This window comes from Carettochelys insculpta, chromosome 4 (assembly GCF_033958435.1).
Source record: "Carettochelys insculpta isolate YL-2023 chromosome 4, ASM3395843v1, whole genome shotgun sequence".
Classification (NCBI taxonomy): domain Eukaryota; kingdom Metazoa; phylum Chordata; order Testudines; family Carettochelyidae; genus Carettochelys; species Carettochelys insculpta.
Window position 1 is genome coordinate 8530160 of NC_134140.1, and position 22277 is coordinate 8552436.

The window sequence follows — 22277 nt, forward strand, 5'->3', positions numbered from 1 at the left end:
GTCTGTGGTACTTTAAGGGCTGCTGCGCACAGTGATCATAGAGCCCCGCAGGGGCTGGACAGAGTGTCTTAACCCCTCAACTGATTGCTGCCATGGAGGACCCCGCTATATCGAAGTAGTGGGACGCAGATCATCTACACACGCCTTACTTCGACGTTCAGCATTGAAGTAGGGTGCTATTCCCATCTTCGGATAGGAACAGCGATTTCGACGTCTTGCCACCTAATGTCGATTTCAACATTGAAACAGCGTGTGGCGTGCGTAGACTTGGCGCATGCTACTTCGACGTTGTGCCAGCTAGTGTAGATGCACCCAAGATGTGTAAAGAACTGTTCTGTAGCTATCATCTGCTTGGGCAAAACATCTGTAGAGCCCTGCAGATCTGTGAATCCTCCTGCAGAAGTGGAGATCCATGGCTAATTTTTGTGGATACAGATGCAGATACAATATTGTATCTGGTAGGAGTAATAAGCCTCTTGCATTCCTACGTCTTGGAGCGTAGGCCACTGATGACCATTCGCCGATGTCCTCTGTCCTGGGCGATCTTTTCCAGTTCTGACCAGGTGTGTCCTGTCTTTTTAGTGTCTGCCTTCAGGTCTCTACCCCACATGTTTCTTGGGCACTATCTTTTCCTTTTCCCTTGTGGGTTCCAACTTAAGGTTGGCCTTGTGATGGTGGTGGTTCGTTTTGTGAGCGTACGTCCAATCCATTGTTATCATCTCTTCCTGATTTTTTCTTTCGCAGGAAGTTGTTGAGTCACTTGCCACGGGTCTTGGTTGTTGATGGTGTAAGGCCAGTGGAGCTGGAGGATTTTATGTAGGCACTTATTGATAAACATCCAGATTTTTGGACAGTCCTCTTTGTTGTTCTCCACGTTTCTGCTCCATTCAGTTGGATTGATTGACACTGGAGTTAAATGACCTGATCTTAGTCCTAGTTCTGATCTGCTTAGACTTCCAGATGTTTTTAATGAGGAGAAACATGATTTTGTATCTGGAACTCTGCAAATTTGCTGATGTCTGCTTAATATCCACAGGTAACTGCATCCATGGATGTGGATATCCACAGCTAATTTTCATGGATACTGATGGGGACGTGGATACAAATTTTGTATCTAGAACTCTGAAAATTTGCTGATATCCACAGCTAACTGCATCCATTCATGTCTCTGGCTCATTTTTGTGGACACATGTGTGGATATAAATTTTGTATCTGTGCAGGGCTCTAAACATCTGAAAGTTAGACAAAATCACTCTTAGACCTTGCATATTTGTTCACTTCTAAATATAGGTTGCAATACAGACCATCTGGACACAATCAACCCTGAAGAGAATGGAATGTTGTAAATTGGGAATTCTTCCAAACTGTCACTCACTCTGCTCTAAATATAGACACAAAATGTCTCACTGTGCTTATCGTTCAACTGCAGTTTGAAAGGTTTTCGGATGTGATTGGAAGATGCCCAGCTGCATGAGGGGGCTAGAGTCGTAATTCAAATTATCCAGGACAACCATTAAACCAAAGTGCCTAGCAGAGACCCAACACAGAGCCTGCAGGGAAAGCTTTGTGAATCAGAGGATAAAGCTGCTTTGATATTAGAACTCCAGGTTTGGACCAATGTTCCTGTCCAGCATCCCCTCATGAGCATAGTCAGTTTCATGACAACCTGAGTCAGCATGTGGCTTTTAGAGTACTTACAATAGCCGTCTTTAAAACAGTAAATAACTTTCAGCCTTATCTCTGGCAGAGTTGCCAATATGTTGATTTGGGCTATGTCTAGATTACAGGGATATATTGACAGAAATTTCTGTTGGAAGACATCTTCCTATAAAACTTCTGTGAACAGATGGCGGCCAAACTGCCAAGTGGATTACAAGAGCAAGCCACTCTGTCGACAAAGAGAGACCAGACTGCCCGGCTGGTCCATCGGCAAAACGGCCAACCAGAAGCACAGCAGACAGGGCTACCTGGTGTCCTGGAAGCTCTGTCTGTTGACAAAGGGCTCCTCGGAAAGTCCAGAGCAGCTTTCTGTTGACGCGTTATTCCTCATGGCGAGTTGGATAAGGCTGTTGACAAAAGTGTTGCGTTCTGTTGATTTACTGTTGACAGAACGCCTTGGGAAGCTGGATGCTCCCCATGTTTTGTTGATAAAACCCTCTAGTGTAGACATAGCCTTGAATATTGCAGTAATGACATGAAGTTAATCACAATACATCTGAAGAAGAAGTTCCTGGTGTTCAGACTAATTGTAAGAATTATTAGACTGTGCAGTCATTTCCCGAGAAGCTCATTCAAGCCCCATTGCTTGGGTTGTTTAAAACAACACTAAAAACCATGGTCTAAATTCTAAAGTCCTGTGTCAAGCAAAACTCCTACTGAGCTCAGTCCTAACTGTGGTCTGGACTGAAATATTAATACTGCCAGAGATTTATGACCCATGAAAGAATCTCAAAACTCTAAAGGACTTTTCAGCCTTGCTGCTGTTTGCTTGGTTTTTCATTTCCTTCAGTCGGAAAAATGAAAATAGATTAGTCAGTTTCACATTGGCTCAGCCCGTTTTATTTTGTGCACCTTGCATGATGATGCATTGTTTGGTTTGCAAATACAGCAAGACAATATTTATAGGCAAACAAAACACTGCTTTCAGGGGATTTTTTTAAATAAGAGTTTTGGGCAAATTTTCCACTGTTTGAAGGCTCTAAACACTAGCCTGGGGAGGAAGAAAAGACAGTTGTGTTTTTTATCCAACTCCGCCACTGATTTGGTGTCTTATTTTTTGTCAGCTCACTTAGTGGCTCTGCACTTGTTCAATGTTTGGATACTTGCCAGAGTGGGTGGGAAAGGGGTCCCTAGCCTCTGTTTGCCAGAGGTTGGAAATGGATGATAGGAGACAGATCGCAGTGGCAATTACCTGTTTTGTTCATTCCCATCTGATACTGGCCACCATTGGGAGGCAGGAAACTGGGCTGGATAGCCCTTTGGTCTGACCCAGTGTGTCTTTTCTCATGTTTCCCCAACCAATCTGTGAGAAAAAGATGATATTGACCTGCCTTAGGTGAGTGTTGCAAAATCAGACTGCGTTCACATAAGTTCCATGAGATCCTTAAATCAAAGGCACTCTACAAACTCAGTGTCTCCTGGTTATCTTATTTGAACCCTTTTTCAAAAACTGACCCCGGACTTGAAATTAACCTTTAAAATTAGATTGGGAGAAACTCCGGGGAGCCTCTGAAGTACGTGCGGGGAGAACAACTGATTGGAGAAGGGGGAGATTAATAGAACACAGCTACTATAGTGAAAATTCTGCCCAGATCCTGGTGTGAGTTGGCTAGATAAGCTCGTAGATTTTATCCAACTTCAGTGTCTGTGATCTGAGTCTCTCTTTCCGAAGTGGTTGCACTGTTCTGTAACTTCAAGGAAATTCAGCAGCCAGGTCATGATAGGTAAAGCCATAAAGCCACTGCCTGGGAACAAGACTGTATCAAGTTCCAACTGTTGGCTTTGATCTCACAAGGACACTGCGGTCTAACCCCAGTGGGAATGGATTTTGTTTGCTAGCCCTAGTAAGGCAACATGCAGGGCCTGCTCCTCTGCCCTGGGCAATACAAAATTCTCACCACCATACCCCACCCTGTGCACCTGAGGACGCACTCGCACGTGTCGAGGGCCAGCTGGGGAGAGGCGGGTATAGTGCAGTGGTGGGCAATCTGTGTTGTGCAGGCTGCATGCACCCCACTGGGCCCCATGTGTGGCCCATGGCCCCACTAGGCCCCATGCCTCCCTCCCCACGTGCCTCTGGGACGGTGGAGCCCCATACTTGGTAAGCCTCCCCCCCGACCTGATTCCCGCCCTTCCCCCCACTTCCACAGCTGGAATGCCGCAAATCAGTTGGGGAGGTGCCAGGACAGTGCGTCAGTCAGGGGGTTTGTGCGTGTCAAAGGTGCTGGGAGGGAGGTGGCAAATGGGTAAGAGTGGGGCTAGGTGTGCAAGAGGTGCGTGGGGTGGGGGGGGCTCCAAGGGGCTGCAGGGCCGCAGGTGGAGCCCCAGTGGGCCACAGGCTGCTGTGACCCACTGAGATGAGGGAGGGTCACGCACGCGGCTCACCCGCTATTCCTGGTTGATGATCCCTGGTGTATCGTATGGGCATCTCGAACGAGGCCTGGACTCCAGTGTGTCAGTGAGGCACCTGGCTAAACTCATCCGTAAGCCGGAGTAACTGCCTGTCTGCACAGCAGTCTGGGGCTGGTTTCCCTCTGCTCGCTGTCCTGCTTGGAACCTCTCTCCTCACTCGCCTGTAAGCTCACTGGGCAATAGGTCAGGACCACCCAAAGTAGGAAGCTATGGGGCCACCCCAAATGGAGAGATGGTGGAGCTGTGGGTAACAGAGGAGAGCTGAAATAGGCAGGTTGGCAGGGAACTGCTTGTCAGACAAGGGCCATTCCAAAGCCCAGAACAGGAAAGGCTCTCCTAGGGACAGGGCCCAAATTAACCCCCCGGATCTGCTCATAATGGAAGCGTAAGGGTTTGGTTCTGGCGGGCAATTCAGTGCTAAAGCACCCATACTGTTAGGAAAAGTTCCAAAACATTTCCACTGAGCAAGCAATTGGGTAAAGTCAGGACTTTGGTTGCATGTATAAAACAGCACCCGTATGGCCTGAGAAAACTCAGAATGAGCACTGGGACTGGAGCCATGAATTCTTCGGGATTAGTCCCGTCTCTGCTCTGCTGCCAGTAGGCTATGCGGCCTTGGACTTTCACTGAACCTGGCTTGGCGTCCCCATCTGTACCATCAACAGAATGATACTGATCTCTGCTGCACTGCTGTGGGGCTCAGACAGTGCTTGTACCTTGCTTTGGCAACACAAGCCCCTATTCTCCTGCGAGTCATGCAGTGCAATTCCATGAATGTCAATAGGGCTGGACAAAGTGTATCAGAGAGGAGACTCCAATTCCTTGTATTCTGCTATTGGAGCTTGACCAAAAGTGGAGCAAGGACCCCAAAGCAAGATCAGTGGCTGCAGCATTACCGATTCCTCTGACAGCTGGATTCCCCTTGGAGGGCTCCCAGCCAAGAATTGATCATGTGGCTTAGCTGATAACCAGAGGTGAGGAAAGTACCCCCAAAGTTTACTTGAGTAAAAGTATAGATTCTTCGGGGGTGGGGTGTGAGATGTACTTAAGTACAAATCACTGGCATCCCTTTGAAAAACGACTTGAGTAAAAAGCACACGCACACAAACACACACCACATCTTGATTGTATTCCAGTACCCAGAAGTGAAAGCACTGGCACTTTCATTTAAGTAGCTTTTGGGGTACTTTCCCCACCTCTGCTGATAACAGCACAGCTGAAAGTCCCATACAGTAACTGTAGGTTCATTACCTTTGCTTGGTCCCGCTTGGATCATGATTTTTTCACCCTCCAAGCTTGTGTTTTGGCGGGACAGTCATGCCTCTAGGACATCACGTTTCTTTCTCCGGCATCTTACAATATTCCTGTGTGACCTCTGCCTTGGCAGGGCAGCTCCATGGCAGGAGGAGCTCTCCATTTCTGCCAGGAGACCAGGAAGGCCATATGGTTTGTTTGGAGGTTGTGTGAGCTGTCTGCTCTCAGAGCTCAGGCTAATTATAGCTGGGTAGTGTCTGCTTACGGAATGAGCCTTGCAAACGTTACGCTGCCCTCCTAGTTCCAGGTTACACGATCTTAAAAGGGATCCAGCTACTGCCTACTCTGCTGGAAAGGGTGGGGTTTAAATGTTCCCCTCCTTCCCGCCACCCCATTATTATTATTTATTTAGGATGTGGGTTACGTCTTGGTGCAGGGCCCATGTGCTATTGACTGTACAAACACAGAGCACAGTGACGCTCCCTGCCCCAGTGAGCTGGTGATCCCAGCCAGTGTTGTACTGTTACAATCACACTTCCTTCTTTGTAAAGACAGTTCTCACTCCTCTGTGGAGAAAATCTCCCACACAAACAAGGGGACGTGGATTATTCCGGTGAAAGTGACTAAGCACAGCCTGCAGTCAAACACACAATAAACACAAACAAGTGTAACAGCAACGAAGGGTCCTGTGGCACCTTATAGACAAACAGAAAAGTTTTGAGCATGAGCTTCCGTGAGCACAGACTCGCTTCATCAGATGCAGTGATGTCTGTGCTCACGAAAGCTCATGCTCAAATCTTTTCTGTTAGTCTATAAGGTGCCACAGGACCCTTCGTTGCTGTTACAGATCCAGACTAACACAGCTACCCCCCGATACAAACAAGCGTGTTTCTCTTTAGTCTCTTTCAGCTACAAGAAACAGATCAAGATCAAGATTAACGGGTGTTTCCATTCACTTAAATGTGCTTTGGACCCTGGCCATTTGGTCTCACTTGAAATAGTAGCAGGCAGACAAAGTGCAGGCTACTGTGATTTTGGTTTGTTTGTTTCTGAGCAGGTGCCCTTCTATCTTCCAAAACACCTGCAGCATTTACTCTGCCAGTTACCTGCCTGCCTGTAAAATGGCTACACTGCAGAGACCTGGGACGACCTGGACTCCTGGCATACGTCTACACAGCAAATTTATTTCGAAATAGCAGCTGAGCAGTGCCCTGTAGAGGACCCGGAATCCTGCAAGCGAGGGGGGTCCTGACCGGGTATGAGATAGAGCGAGGAGTGGCTGCCGCAACACACTGGCCGGAGGGAGGCACCCGCAGAGGAGAATGAGCTAATTCCCTTATTGACCAGTGGGACGTGGGAATTTTCCTGGGACATTTTACCTAAGTCAAGAGAGAAAAAAAAAATCCCCTCGTTAGTACACATTTCATAGGGCAAATGCAGGCAGAGTAGTAGGTAGTCCATCGCGTCTGACGATGACATCTTGAGTTTCCACAGGCTCGTTGGTTGTGCAGTCATATGTGGCTGAGGAGACCAAGCTTTGAACGGCATGGGCATTCACAGTGGGGGGCAAGGGAATTGTTCTGGCTCTGTTGGTGCCGCTGCCAAAGTTCCTTCCTTCCTCTCACGAGCACCAATGAGGCCTACGCATCTCAGCTCTTCAAAGTTGTCATACGTGTGTCATACGAGAGCACACCAGCCTGTCTGGTCTTTTGCACGTTGCTCTAGCTGATCTGGTTTTAAACCAGCATGAGCAATGTTGGCCTTCACGCAGTCTTTATGTCTCTTGCAAGGCCCACCTTGATTCCTTTTGCCCTGGAAGAGTTCACCATAGAGGAGTTGCTTAGGGATTCTTGACTCCTCCATTCCTATGACATGCCCTGTCAGTGAAGCTTGGCTTTCAGAATCATGGCTTTGATGCTCGTGGTTCCTGCTCTGTCCAGGACTTGCAGGTTCGTAACTCTGTCCTGCCATCGAATGTGCAGTATTGACCTCAGGCTGCGTGTGTAGAAGTGCTCCAGCAGTTTTATATGTTTTCTGTCCTCAATCTCCAAACATGATAATTTCAAACACTTTCAGAGCCAGGCACAAACAGCACTTTGCAAAATGCAAGATGAGTGGTGGGAGAGTAAAGCTGATGAAGTCCAATACTACGCTGACACTGAGAACTCCAAGATGTTCTTCAGTGCTGTCAAAACTATATATGGACCTTCAAAGCCAAGTACTTCACCTCTCCTGTCTGCAGATGGCATGACCCTTCTGAGGGAGAAGAACAGCCTCAACAATAGGTGGAGAGAGCACTTCAGCAACCTTCTCAACAGACCCTCCATTGTTGACCCTGTGGCCCTAGACCAGGTCCCTCAGAAACCCACAATAGACAGTCTTGACCTGCCCCCTACAATGGATGAGGTCAAAAAGGCAATCAGCCAGACCAGCTCTGGCAAAGCCCCTGGGATGGACGGTATCCCTGCTAAAATTTTTGAAGTTGCAGAACCAGTGTCACTTGAAGCCTTTCACAAAATCTTGATCAGCATCTGGGAAGAAGAAGACATGCCCAAAGACTTTAAGAATGCCACAATCATCTCGCTGTTCAAGAACAAGGGCAACAAAGCTGACTGGATATTACTGGGGCATCTCCCTTCTCTGTACTGCTGGGAAGATCTTGGCTCAAGTCATTCTCAACCATCTGATCACCAGCATCTCAGAGGAGAAGCTACCAGAGGCACAGTGTGGTTTTCGCCCAGGCCGCAGCACCACTGACATGATCTTTGCTGTTCGTCAGCAGGCAGAGTAATGACTACGGTAATCCCTCGATTTACATGGAGGTTGCGTCCTGGGCATCCTTGGTGTAAATTGAATTTGGTGTAAATTGGGGGTGGGGTTGGGGAGATCCCCAGGATTCCCCTGGTTGGGGGACCAGGAAGCTGGTAGAAGTGAGTGTGGGTGAAGCCATGCAGCCCCCAGCTTCTCCCAGCTGGGGGGCATACAGCTGCTTGCACTTTGGTTTCTCCAAGCTGGGAGAAATCACACCTCAAGCAGCTGTATGCCCACCAGGCTGTCCCAGCTGGGGGAACTGAGGGCCGGCAGAGGCAGGTGGGGTAGTTTTGATTTGCATTGAACTTGTGTTGATGCGACCTAAGTGCAAATCAAAATTGCGCTTCTTGAGGGTTTACTGCATTGCCCATCATAGGGTGTTACAGATTGGCATCCCAGCAAATACAGCCAAACCTTTTTAACCAGGGATCCATTGGTACCTTTCACCCTGGATAAAATGAGTAGGTTAATCATGGGACCGAGAACAAAAACAGAAGTTGCAAGGGACCTTGTAAAGTTAACAGATACATTTACACAATGGAGCTTTACAAATGTAGGGAAAGAGAAAGTCTCTGCCCCAAACAGCTTATTGTGTTAAGAGCTTAATAGGCTTGGAAAGTGAAAGCAAATCAGTTACTGTTGTTCAGTCTAACAAAATAATTTATAAGGTGAGCTTACACTTCTTCAGACCATAGCCAGACCAAAACAGACTCAGTATTTAAGGCACAGAGAACCAAAAACAGTAATCAAAGTGGACAAATCAGAAAAAAAATGATCAAGGTGAGCACATCATTTTGTATATTGGACAGACTTCAAATTCCCTTAGACAAAGAGTAAATGGGCACAAAACAGACATAAAAACACTCCAGATCCACAAACCTGTTAGCCGGCATTTTAATGGAGTGGCCCATTCTGTTAATGACTTAAGAGCCTGCATGTTACTGAAGAAGAATTGTCACACCACTCTTGAAAGAGAGGCTGCCGAACTGTCTTTTATATTCAAATTTGACACATTAACACATGGTCTGAACCGGGATGGGAATTTCGTGAATCACTATAGGGGCTCATTTGCATACTTGGCTTAATCTAATTCTTGACTCCCCCCCACCCCTTCTACCCCTCTACTCTCTGATTTACTCACCTTGATAATTTTGTTTCTGATTTGTCCACCTTGATTACTGTTTTTGGTTCTCTGTGCCTTAAATATTGAGTCTGTTCTGGTACGGCTATGGTCTGAAGAAGTGGGTCTGTTCCACGAAGCTCATCACCGAATAAATTATTTTGTTAGTCTTTAAAGTGCTACTTGACTGCTTTTTTGTTTGGATAGTATATAGACTAGCATGGCTTTCTCTCTGTTGTCGTTCAGTCTGTTTCTAATCAGTTTTCCTGTTGTTAATGTTCCTTCTCAACCCCCTTTGTGTATTTGCCACACAGCATAGAAACTGCTGGGGGCCTTGTCTGGTAAACACCATATGTGCTGTTTGGCATTATGCCGAAAGCAGTATTTGCCACAATATTTAAACGTGGGTGCTAAAGTTAAACTCCATAAACATCAGTGGCCTTGTTTTCAGAAGGGCTGAGCACCAGCAGCTTCCATTGAAATCAAACCTGAGCACACCTCAGTGTGCCCTGTAATTTTTTCCATCCCCCCAGCAGAATAAATTTTATTAAGTGCACAGGGGCATGTTAAGATGTGCACCACCACTAGAAAAACACGCTGCCGGCTGTGGGCACTCTGCTAATCAGCTGGGTGGCATTTGAATCTCTCCTGGGCGGCTGTCCAAATGCTCAGCTTACAGGGAGCTCTGGTGTACATTCTTATCTCCATTATACCAAGAGATTTTGGCTTTGTCTACACTACAGACCTGTCAGGGACACAGTTTTGCCACTGAAAGGTGTCCTGTGTTGCCACTCTGTTTTCTCCTGTCCATGACTGACAACAGTTTTGCCAATAAAAGTGCAAATGTAGACGAGGCTTAAGTAAAGTACAACAAAGGGGCTCAAACACTAGAGTGAAGGACACCATGTAAGAAACACAAACAGAAAGTCAGGAATGTAAAAATCCTGATTAACTCCTGGTCTCACAGTACATCCACCAGACCCCATCTGCGCCCCACAAAAAGGCCATCACAACCCTTCTGAGAAGCATTAATGACAATGCATAGTTGGCTGATGGGAGGAGTAACATTAAGGTTGCTGCTGCCCTGTTGTACTGGATCTGCCCTTTAATTTGGTCCCACCATCTATAGAAATGACAAAGTCAGAGCTGAATTTTCTTGGGGTCAGGTGTGGTCTGATCTGGCTTTTGCTTAGACCGTGATAGCCATGGGAACCAGCTGTGGCTGTCAGACCTGGGGCTGGACTTGAACCCCTAAACTTTAAACACCATGCTTGAATCTTGGGCTCCTTTGGGTTCAGACTGAGTAACACCAGAAAATACTAAATAAAGGCTAAACTCTTTTGGCTTAGGTAGCCTGCACAAAACCAAACACACGGAAGAAAAAAAACCCAAACAAGTCATTAGGCAAACAGTGGGAAACGGTGCCAAATGACAGTGCAACTGAGACCAAGGGAGAGACATTTAATTCCTAAAGCAGGATTAAGGATGTTTAGAATCTATCCTGTAAATCAGGATTGAATGGCGCAGACAGCAACATCACTAGACTGTCAGCTGCTGGGTGTGGGAAGAGGGGTGCTCAGAATCTCAAATGTCATTAAAGCAGTTACATAATGAGGGAGAGGTGGCAGATTCCAAGTTTGGTGGAGACCTGACAGACAAGAAAGGGCTGTTGTAAATTTCCCCTAAGGCTCTGATCTGGTTGTTAGCTAAGGCTAGCAATAGTTTTAACTTACTCCCAAAGCAGCCTGCAAGCAACTGGAAGCTTGAAGTCACTGAGGTTAACAAAACACGAAAGGGGCTAATTTAGGTTAGAGATTAAAAAATAAATGAGACCCATCCCACCAGAAAACCTGCACAGTCAGCCAGAATAAAAGTGGATTGAAACAGGTAGGGTTCTAACGTGATGTGAACAGGTGGAAGAGTTGGCTTTAAAAGAGCTGTAGCTGACAACAGCCACAGAGACGTGTCAGGGATTATAAATAAAGGGTTACGTAGTTCTCTATCTGCGTGTAACCCTTCTGCTGGAAGGAGTTGGCAGCAAACAGGGCTGAGTTCAATATCTAGGGGTCCCTTTTCATACATCTCACGCAGAACTGGCTTGAGCCCCCATCGAATAGCCTGGGAAATTCATACACCCCCTGGGAACCTCGGAGAGGCAGTGCTTCCTCACTCGCAAGCAGACTCTGAGTGTAGAAGAGAAACTTTTAATGAAAAAAGGCAGAAAAGTCATATGGCATAAGCTTGGAAAATACCCCACCCAGCGTTCATAACCAATCCGCAGGTAACTGTCTCAGCTCATATGGATGGAGCAGTGTCCCTTGCCTCTCAGGCTCCCCAGTCAGCCAATCCACACACCCAAACTTTCTTCATACCCCCCTTTTCAAATGCCCCACTTACAACTTGGTCCAGTCCATGCAGGCCCTGACACGTCAGGCTGATGCATTCCCTTACAGAACCTGAGGCAATGCCCCCTTCACGCTGGTCCGGCCTTCCGCTTGCTCCTTGCCAGCTTCCCGACCGTCCGTTTGCTGGTAATGCTTGCCGCCCGCCCGCTGCTCCTCCCTACCGTCCGGCCTTCCGCTTGCTCCTTGCCAGCTTCCCGACCGTCCGTTTGCTGGTAATGCTTGCCGCCCGCCCGCTGCTCCTCCCTACCGTCCGGCTGCTGGTCGCACCATCCATCTGGCTGCTGCTGCTCCTCTTCCTGGCTGGTCACCAGTCATGCTGTCCATCCACCCACTGCTCCTTCTACCTGCCGGCCCCCAGTTGTACTGTCTGTCTACTGCTGTCTTGTGGGTTTTGCCATAGGCTAAACCTTGTGATTTCAGCTCAAAGTATCATTCAAGTCTGAGCTTAGCCACCATATCTATCATGGTAGATTTTCACAGTATAACTATAGACCCATCTTTAGATCTATCTGTGAATAGTGGGGGGACAACGTGTCAAACCAGTCTTACAGCTGTGTAGCCAAAAGACTTTCCAGCAGCTTCACAGACTATGCTTTCCTTCTCTTCACACCCACACAACGCTTTGAAGGGGGGAGTCCTCTGTAATCCATAACTTACAAAGTAGTGATGACTGTCCTGTCCCCCTGGAGCTCAGACGGCCTTTGGGTTGGGCTAGGTTGGGCTTCGCAGGCCATGCTTTTAGAAGTGCTTACTGTGAACCTCAGGCTAGAAGCCAGAGCATAGGATTGGGTCCCTCAAGCGCCAGGCTTTTAGGTGACAGGTGTGTTGGAGACACTGAGGCCTTCAGCAAATGATGTCACCACCCCGTGCCTCAGTTTTCCCCTCTGCGACAGGGAGTTAATGCTTTATCCTCAGAGAGCTACTGGGAGGTTGGCGAGGTAATGTGTGTGTGGCACTTTAGTGAGTGAAGAGGCTATGTAAGGGCTAAGTATTCATGTTTCTAATTAAATTAATCTGCATAGGAAGATACAGAGGGTTATTTAAGACCTGGCACTTACACCCTGTCCCTCCCACAAACATATGACTAGCCAAGCTCTGGGGTGAGCCATGTCCGGCCTGGGGGCAGGGAGGGAATTTGTGGGTGGGGAGCTATGAACAATTGGAAACAACCTCTCCGTCTTATAGCCCAAGGCCTCTGTGTTGGCCTCTGAGCAGCCTGCCCCTGCCAACAGGGCGAGGCTGGCTTGGGATTTAGTCAGGAAATCTCTAAAAGGAGCCTCGGTGCTGGGATGGGTGAATCAGCTGGTGGCTCTTGATCCTTAGTCAGCGCTGGGCCCATACATGATAGGCAGGAATGCCAGTCTTGGGATGCCAAGTCCCGGGCATGGAGCAGAGGCTGAGCCTGTGCCTCAGGATCCCACAGCTCTTTTTACAAAAGCAGGAGTGGGCCCTGGCCCTTGTGGGTCTTTGCCCATGAAAGCTAATGCTCCAATAAATCTGTTAGTCTCACAGGTGCCACAGGGCTTCTCGTTGCTTTCGATCACATTGTGCTGCTCTGTTCAGGGAAGGATGCCATGTAATTTCAGCCCAGTGACGCAGTCTTGATTTCCACGCTTCAGAGACAGTAGGAGCTGTTCAAACTGCTGCAACACGCTGGCCTGGAGAGCTGCAGTTCATCGGGGGGAGGGTTGTTCGGATTTATTATTTCAGCAGTACAGTCTAGTGGCTAGGGCACAAGACTGGGACTCGAAAGAGCTGCAGGCTGCCTTCAGCTCTGCCACTGTCCTGCCCAGTGACCTTGGGCAAATCACCTCTATCTCTGTGCCTCTGCTTCCCCAGCTGCAGAAGGACAGATAAAAAAACTGGCCTCCTAGGCAAGGCATGGCCAGACCTAAAACAAAGATTAGTAGAGCTGGTCTTGCTCTACTACAACAGCACCTAGAGACCCCAGTAAGAATGAGGCCCTGCTGTGCTGGGAGCTGTGCCTGCCTGAGAGCTCACAGTTTCCATAGACCAGGCACCTATAGGACATGCCTGTACCTCATGTTAGAGTTGGAGAAGTCAGGGCCTGAGCGAGGACGTGATTTGCCCAAGGTCACAGTGTAACTCACCCAGCTAGATGTGGTTCACTGTGCCACATAGTGGCACGTAGACCACTTATATAGAGAAAGAAGGAGTCTCCTCTACAGCCTTAGCTGAGAACGGGGTGGCTTTTGGCTCAACCTCTAAAGCCTCCTGCACTAAGCTCCAGAGGTCCCAGGTTCCAGTCTACCTGCAAGTGGTTACAACAGCACATCCTCCCAATTCTGTGTCCTGAAAACACTCTGCTCCTGGAAAAGCCATCTGCTCTACATAGACAAGACAAGCGGTAGGGCTGTGTGTAGACAAGCCACAAACTTTGATGAGTGGGTAGTAATTAGGATGCTGGGAGCTTACTAATGAGGGCTGCTGTGCACGAGCAGCACTTCATTAGTCAAAATCTCCCCTGTGGCAACTTCAGAGTGCTGGCTTGTGTGTAGCTACAGGTACTTCCAAGTGCCTGCGCTACATCAAAATTTTGAGGAGTAAAGGGACTTCAGTGTAATGCAGGCACTTGGAAGTACCTGCAGCTGACCCCCGGCTACACACAAGCCGGCACTTTGAAGTTTCATACTTTGAAGTTGCCGCAGGGGAGATTTTGACTAACAAAGTGCTGCATATGCACAGCAGCACTTCATTAGTAATCTCCCAACACCCTAATTACCATGCCCCCTTCGAAGTTTGGGGCTCGCCTAGACACAGCCTAGGAGAAGGAAAGTATTCTCCCCATCTGATGGACACAGAGGTAAGGCATAGGGGCCCCATACCCTCAAAGGTGTTCAGCTCCCTAACACAATTGTACGTGGGTCAGAGAGATTAAAGTCACAGAGCCATAAACTGAATTTGGATCTCCTACTTACCTGGTGTGGGAACCACATTTCCTTCCTTCCTCTCCGCCTCTGTCTGCAGAGGAACGACTGCTATCACATGCACGATGACGTGCTTGGTGCTTGTGTAATCCCACACGTGGAGAGAGCTCTGGTGTCTTCTGTGATAAAGTCTACAAGAGAAGTGCTGGGGACTGGGTACTGGTGGGGTAACTAGGTAACCAACAGCCACATCTTGGAAAGTAACTAAATAGAAGGCTGCCACTGACACACCTCTGTTATTTCATTCACCATCATCTCAATGCCTAAGACACACCTGCGCTATTTATATTTTTCCTGTTTATGCTTGTTTGAGTCTGGATAAACTGGCAGCCTTTTGACTTATGTAACAATGCCACGTGTTTATGAGCACGTCCTTAGACTCCTAACACCCCTGCCAGGTATTGTGACACCCATTTTGCCTCTGGGGAAACTGAGGCACTAAATAGTGACACAACTTCCTCAACGTCATATGGTGACTTTAGGATTTGTAACTGGAGCTCAATGGTTGTTGCAACCCTTCCCATGGCTCACACACTGAACCCTTTCCATAGGTCCACACTCTTTGGCCCATCATTTGGATGACTGGCACGAAAGATAGTTGTGGAATCCACTTGGCGGTTTATTGTAGATGGCTGTTCCTGCTTCCACTTCTGGTGGTGGCTGAGGACACAGGGCAGAACGCTCATGTAGGGGGGATAAGGCCATCTCCTCACCAGAGCTTATGATCGATCTGAAGAGGCTGCTAGGATGGTCAGAGTGGAATAAACAGACACAGCTTCCAGCCCAAGGATGGGATCTGGATTGAGGGTCCAATCCAGGCCTGTGTCGCATCACAGGAGTAGCTGTTCTTGTGAGACTTTAGGTCCTTCTTGGGGTGGTTCTCACTGGCACTTGGCTCTTCAGGCAGGTTCAGGCCACCTCCACGGTGCTTCCATCCCTTGCCAGAGCCAGGAGACTGAACCAGGAGGGAAGAGGGTGAGGGCCTCCACATCTCCCCTGTTCACTCCACTTGGGCTGAACAGAGGCCAGCTTGGCCCTAGAGGGAAGGGAGACCCAGAATGTGAGGGCTGCTTGGCAGGAGATGAGAGCTTCCCAAGCCAGGAGATGGTTCCCAGGGAAAGGCTGAGGGCAGGAGAGCAGCAGAGGAAATTACCTGGTGACAGCTCCACTTGGAAGAGCTGGATCCAGGGGGAGGGTGTGAGGGCTGAGAGGAATGAGGGCTGCTCACCCCAGCTGTCCCATTCCACCCAGCAGGAACCTTCACCGTCTCTCTGCGGGGAGTGCCTACATTTTGGGCCTTTGGTTGTAGACTATATTCATTATGTTTTGTAATAAACTGCCCTCTGGGAGGGGTATTATAAAAGCAAGACAGCCTGGCATAGGGTCCTTGAGTTATTTGAGTAAGAAACTGAAGTGAGGGGCCACTCAAGCAGCAGCTAGCTGGGCCTGCTGGCGTTCTCCCCATACCCAGGCTTCCTATGCCGTGGGAAAGGTTCATATAGCTCCAGAAGGCGCTCATTCAGAGGCTGTGTCTAGAACAGCCTTGTGAGCAGAGCTACCGCAGCGTAGCTATGCTAGCAAACTCTCCTAGTGGAGTTGATCTTATGCTGGCATAAAAGTGCTTCTGGCAGGACTTTCCACCATCTCCCTCAAGACCTAAGCCATCCCAGCAAAACCACGTGGGTATCATGGTATCAGCCCTAGAGCTTTTCCCAGCGGAGCTGTTGGTTACAAAGCCCCATCCCTCTAGCTGGTGTAACTCTGCTGGGAGAGGAGTGACAAGTAGACCTGCTTTGCTAAGGTGCAGAAAGTAATGTGTCTTTATCCTGAGTGAGCCAGCTCAGTGTCAGATGCCAGGGCAGGCACGGCAGTTTTTATTTTGGTGTAGCTGGCTGAGGTCCACCTTGGAGAGAGGGTTGATTGGTCACTCTTTCTTGCCCAGGCTCCTCAAGAAGCAGGGGATGGGAAGAGAAGAAATGTGTTTGCTGAGTGAGGACGGAACCCTTGATGACCCCTATGGGACCCCCAGGGGTGAGATAACTAGAGTGTCCCTCTGCGTGGAGACTCTGGGATTGCCATCAAAACCTTTACATATATCTAACTGAGGAAGTCCTATTTTAGGACTTAGTGATTGTCGTGGCAGCAGGTTGGTTGTGTATCCTCTGTGCTCCTAAGGCTATGCCTGCACCACCCCGGAGGACTGACACGCTCAGCATTGATTTTCCGGGGTTCAGTTTTGTGTGTCTGGGAGGGATGTGCAAAATCAACCTCTCAGGGATCGCAGTCGACCCCTGTACGCCCTGCGAGATGTACAAAGTAAGGGAGGTTGACTAGAAAAACTCTTTGGCCATCTTTCTTCAGTAAGGGCTTCAATGAAGCTGAGTGCAGATACACAGATTCTAGCTGAGCAATTGCCATAGCTAGAATTGCGTATCTGCAGTCTTTTTAGTTTACCTAGCGTAGACATTGCCTAAGTCAGTACCACTGGTCTCTGCATGGGAGGCTGTCTTGTACAGTACAATGTTTCTTAAGCCTTTTTCTCTAGGAAGACAGGAAGAGGGATTAATCCTTCAGGCACTGTGGCTGCACATGTGTGCTCAGACCAGAGAAGACTAGCCTAGAACAGGGACTCCAAGGCCAAATACTTGGGATCTATTTCTACCTGCCCCTTGCTCATCACGAGACCTGGAGCGAACTCAGGGGCTGTGTGACGCCTCCACTGGTACAAATGGTATAAAAACGTAAGTTGGGGGGGTTTAATTAGTGTTGGGAAAGTATCTGGAGATCACTGAGGGAGGGAAGTGAAGTGGAGTTTTGCAGGGACTCGAATGAAACAATCATGGTGTTGCCTAATGGCCACCTGGTGTCCATCTGATGCACAGCTGCCTTTATCTGTGGGCATCTGAAACAAAGCAGCGGCAGGGGGTTAGAAGTAACCATTCTACAGTACAATAGCTGCCAAAATATTACGGTCAGTAGGAAACTCCACATCCAATCCTTCTTCCACAGAGATGCCTCATGGGTACAGTTGCTTGGGCAGCCACCCAGGAGAGATTCAGACGCTGCCAACTTGCTTAGCAAAGCACCCACAGTCTCCCACAGACAGCAGCCTGTGTTTCTATGGGTGGGGCACATTTGTACATGCCTTGGTGCATATGACAAAATTTATTCTGTCCATGGATGGAAAAATGAGAGGGAAAACTAGTAACTAACTGTATAAGGGGCTTGATGGTGTTCACAAAGGTTCTGGGGTTGCATCTCCCTTGCTCCCAGGGTGAGATGGGTACCTGATTCATTGGGGGCAGGGTGTGATGTCATCCCCGTTGCTTGCTTATGTTCTGTTGCTTTAACTCCATCAGCCTGACAACCCATTGGCTTGTGGGAGCTTTGACAGCAGACATAAGTCTCCATTCTTCCTTCTGAGCAAAACTCACATGCACGCTCTGGAGACGGAATGGGAATCACGTGATCCATGTGATGTTATCATCCACATTAGCCCCCCGAGTTGGCGTCAGCACATTGGCAACATGATGAACTAAATGAAAGGGAGTTAAACAACATATTGGTCTTGTGATGTGTGAATGACGATTACTTTTCACTTTTGGCCACTTACGTCATTTTAATATATTATAGAAATGATGTCCATAAAAACAAATTTGCCTGTCCATATTTTTTTCCCATTTTGTCCATAAATGATATGTCTGTGCGTTGGCAACCCTGCTTTCCAGTCTGATCCCATGAACTAGTCATCTGGAAGCAGCTATTGTCATCCTGAGCTCAGGATCCTTAAAAGCCCTGCAGAACCATTTTTACAGGCACATTACCAGTTAATCAGCAGCTAGGAAGACTGTTTTGTTTGGCTTTTACATTCCAAAGAGGCCTAAATAAAATTCAGTGGCTAACGAAGCAAAAGAACAAAAAAGCAGTAAAGTAGCACTTTGGAGACTAACAAAATAGTTTATTTCGTGGGACAGACCCACTTCTTCAGACCATAGCCATACCAGAACAGACTCAATATTTAAGGCCTTAAATATTGAGTCTGTTCTGGTATGGCTATGGTCTGAAGAAGTGGGTCTGTCCCATGAAAGCTCATCACCTAATAAATTATTTTGTTGAAGTGCTACTTGACTGCTTTTTTGTCTGGATAGTATATAGACTAGCACGGCTCCCTCTCTGTTACGAAGCAAAAGAACCATTTTAGAGCTGTTGTAGGGAATTTTTAGCCACACTTTAGATGTACCATTATTGCAGCTGCCCTTCAGGCTTGATTCTGCGAACAGACTCAATGTCAATTGTTCCAACTGATTCTACTTGGTGTAAAGCACCAGACGGCATTAAACCTTGGGGTGCCTGAGGAAGTCAGCCTCCTAATGAACACATTTGGATCCCCCAGGCAATAGCAGCTGAGGGTTAATGGAGCCATGCACAAGCATTAATGGCTAATGTGTAACAGAGGGTCTGATCCTACTGTTAATTATGATCTCATTTAAAATCAATTTGAGAAACGTTTTATTTGAAAATGCTTCTCCATTTACATCTAATGAGCCAATTTCATTCCAGAGCTCAGCTCGTTTGATCATTTCCCCATTAACAGGAATATTTCCTCTGATCACACTGCAGCCGGGCCTTTTCTGAAATGATCATCCTATTACTTAGCTCTTTTCACAATCCTCTGTATGCTTTGTAAACTTTAACGCTTGCAAGAGCCCTCAGAAATCAGAGCAGAATTGTGTGGGTGTGTCACTGCCGGATGGAACCAGCCCTGCTCAGCTGGGTGTCATGAACCCTGCACTGGTCGCAGTCTGAGCCGTGGACGCTGCGTAATTTTTATCCCCGTGGTAGAGAGCAAACTGAGGAAGATGGCTGGTGACTGGCACTGGGGCAGAGCTAACAGAGCCCCACCTCCTAGGTAGAAGAATATTTCCAATAAAAATGCAGTGCACAAAAGCAATATCCATGGGTGTGCCAACGGTCCGGCCTGCTACCCCGCTCTCGTGAAACACAGCCTGACGAAGCAGGACGAAAAATCATGCCCGGATGAGAGGACAGCAGAGGCGTTCCAGACGGATCCTTTCCAACTGACAGTCCTGCTGGGAGACGCCCGAGGGAGGCAGTAAGATGCCGTAACCACTCCAAGAGGTAGCAGAGGCAGGAGCGGTTATCAGCCTTCAGAGAGGAAGAGGGAGTATAGCCTGGCGACAGTCCTCACACCCAGCCGCCTCCTGGGGAATGGACCTAAGCGTGTGAAGGGTGTGCAGGCGTGAGGGAGAGCTGCAGGCAAGGGCGGTGGGTGGAGCCGCTGCTCCCCAGCCTGTGGCCCTGCCCATGCTCCATCCTTGCTTTGTGCAGGGCCTCACCCTCTCTGCCCAGGCCCCCCCTCAACAGGCTGCGGTGGGGGGGGGGCACTGCTTCAAGCAAAGCCCCCCTGGAGCGGTGGCAGACCAGGGGGCAGCAGTAGGCTGGGGGCTGCCCTCAGAATACTGCCCTCTCAGGCAGGTGGTAGGCCGGGGAGTGCAGCCAAAGGCCTGCGAAGCCCCAGCCCTGACCTGAGAAGCACACGACCCCAGATACCTGCCTCCCAGGAGGAGTTGCTGGCTGGGGAGCACAGCCCTGGCCCCCGCGGGAGGAGCTGCCAGCAGAGCAGTGCTGCCCTTGCTCCAGTAATCCCCCCAAAACCTCCTGTCACTAGCCCCTGCCCTAACTTCTGCACTCCCTCCCGCCCTGAGCCCCTCATGCCTCCCAGCCCTCGGCCTTAAGCCACCGCTCCCTGCCCCTCCTTGCCCCTGAACCCTCACTCTAGCCTTCATTGTCCTTCATTTCTGAAAAACACTTCCACTGGGGAAAATAAAGCATGTGCCTTTTTCATTATTTGCGAGAAATCGCTTCAGGTAAAGATCCCAGCAACGCTGGGTACATCTGCCACTATCAGCTATTCAGCAAGATGGATGCCTGGCTCCTGGCCTGATGCTGCGAGAAGGGGACCGAGGGTGAATGGTTAGAGCAGACACTCTTGGGCTTTACTGTCATATGCCCCTGATTTGTTTGGGCAGGTGAAAGCTACTGCCTCTGACCTGCAGTGGCTAGGACTTGCCATGTCAGATCAGCCTTTAGACCACATAGTTCAGAATTTTGCCCCTGAGGCTGTCTTCACTGGAGCATAAACTGGATTTTAAGGGACTTAGCTCGATTTTTGTAATGTACTTGTCTTCATTGCAAGTGTCATTAGGTCAATTTTAAGGGGCTTGAAAGTCAACTTTTGTGCCCTGCCCTTTTCACAAGCAGTAATGCCAAGTTCAAATTTGAAAGGTCGAATTAACATTAGTTTGGAAACAGCGTTATTTTAAACCAATTTTATTGGCCTCTAGAGGTATCCCACAATGCCCCCAGTGTGTCAGTTCTGGCGGCTTTCACTTCCGCTGCTCTCCAGGGCTACGTCTACACGTGAAGCCTACATCGAAATAGCTTATTTCAATGTAGCAACATTGAAATAGGCTATTTCGATGAATAACGTCTACACGTCCTCCAGGGCTGGCAATGTCGATGTTCAACTTTGACGTTGCGCGGCACCACATCGAAATAGGCGCTGCGAGGGAACGTCTACATGCCAAAGTAGCACACATCGAAATAAGGGTGCCAGGCACAGCTGCAGACAGGGTCACAGGGCGGACTCAACAGCAAGCCGCTCCCTTAAAGGGCCCCTCCCAGACACAGTTGCACTATACAACACAAGATACACAGAGCCTACAACTGGTTGCAGACCCTGTGCCTGCAGCATGGATCCCCAGCTGCCGCAGCAGCAGCCAGAAGCCCTGGGCTAAGGGCTGCTGCCCACGGTGACCATAGAGCCCCGCAGGGGCTGGAGAGAGAGCATCTCTCAACCCCCCAGCTGATGGCCGCCATGGAGGACCTGGCAATTTCGACGTTGCAGGACGCGGATCGTCTACACGGTCCCTACTTCGACGTTGAACGTCGAAGTTGGGCGCTATTCCGATCCCCTCATGAGGTTAGCGACTTCGACGTCTCGCCGCCTAACGTCGAAGTTAACTTCGAAATAGCACCCGACGCGTGTAGCCGCGACGGGCGCTATTTCGAAGTTAGTGCCGCTGCTTCGAAGTAGCGTGCACGTGTAGACACAGCTCAGGTGTGCAGGAGGTAGGTAACAGGAAACACAGGAATTTGAATTCATTTTCTTTCTGGCCAGCATGGCTAGGAGACCTCAGGAGTGCACCTCAGGAGTGATCGCATATGGCCATGCATTCTCAGGGTTCTCAGGGTCATGAAAGAGCGCCAGCATGGATCCCTCAGGAGATCCAGGAACTCATTTCTGTGGGGTGAATGAATTTGTGCTGAATAAACGGCAAACCAGCAAAAGAAAAGCGGACGTTGATGGGAAGATTTGTCAGGTAATGCTGGAGAAATGTTACACCAGAGACGTAACAATTAGACATCAGGAACAGTAATGTACAGAAGCCTGTGGGGGGAACACTTCAATCTCCCTGGACACTCAGGAGCAGATTTAAGGGTGGCAGTCCTAAAACAAAGACATTTAAAAAATCAAATGGAGAGAGAAATCTCTGAGCCGCAATTTATTTGCAAATTTGACTCCAT

The 22277-nt window shown here is 48.7% G+C and overlaps 1 long non-coding RNA gene across 1 annotated transcript in view; it reads right to left on the reverse strand.

Moving 5' to 3' along the window:
• Window positions 1-5540, reverse strand: part of LOC142011932 (uncharacterized) — a 30980-nt gene extending 25440 nt beyond the window's left edge. The window contains exons 1-2 of the long non-coding RNA XR_012645217.1: window positions 5383-5540; window positions 2912-3022 (exon numbers count right to left, since the gene is read on the reverse strand). This is a non-coding gene — a long non-coding RNA (uncharacterized LOC142011932). The remainder of the gene's footprint in view (window positions 1-2911; window positions 3023-5382) is intronic.
• Between the last annotated feature and the right edge of the window lie 16737 nt (window positions 5541-22277).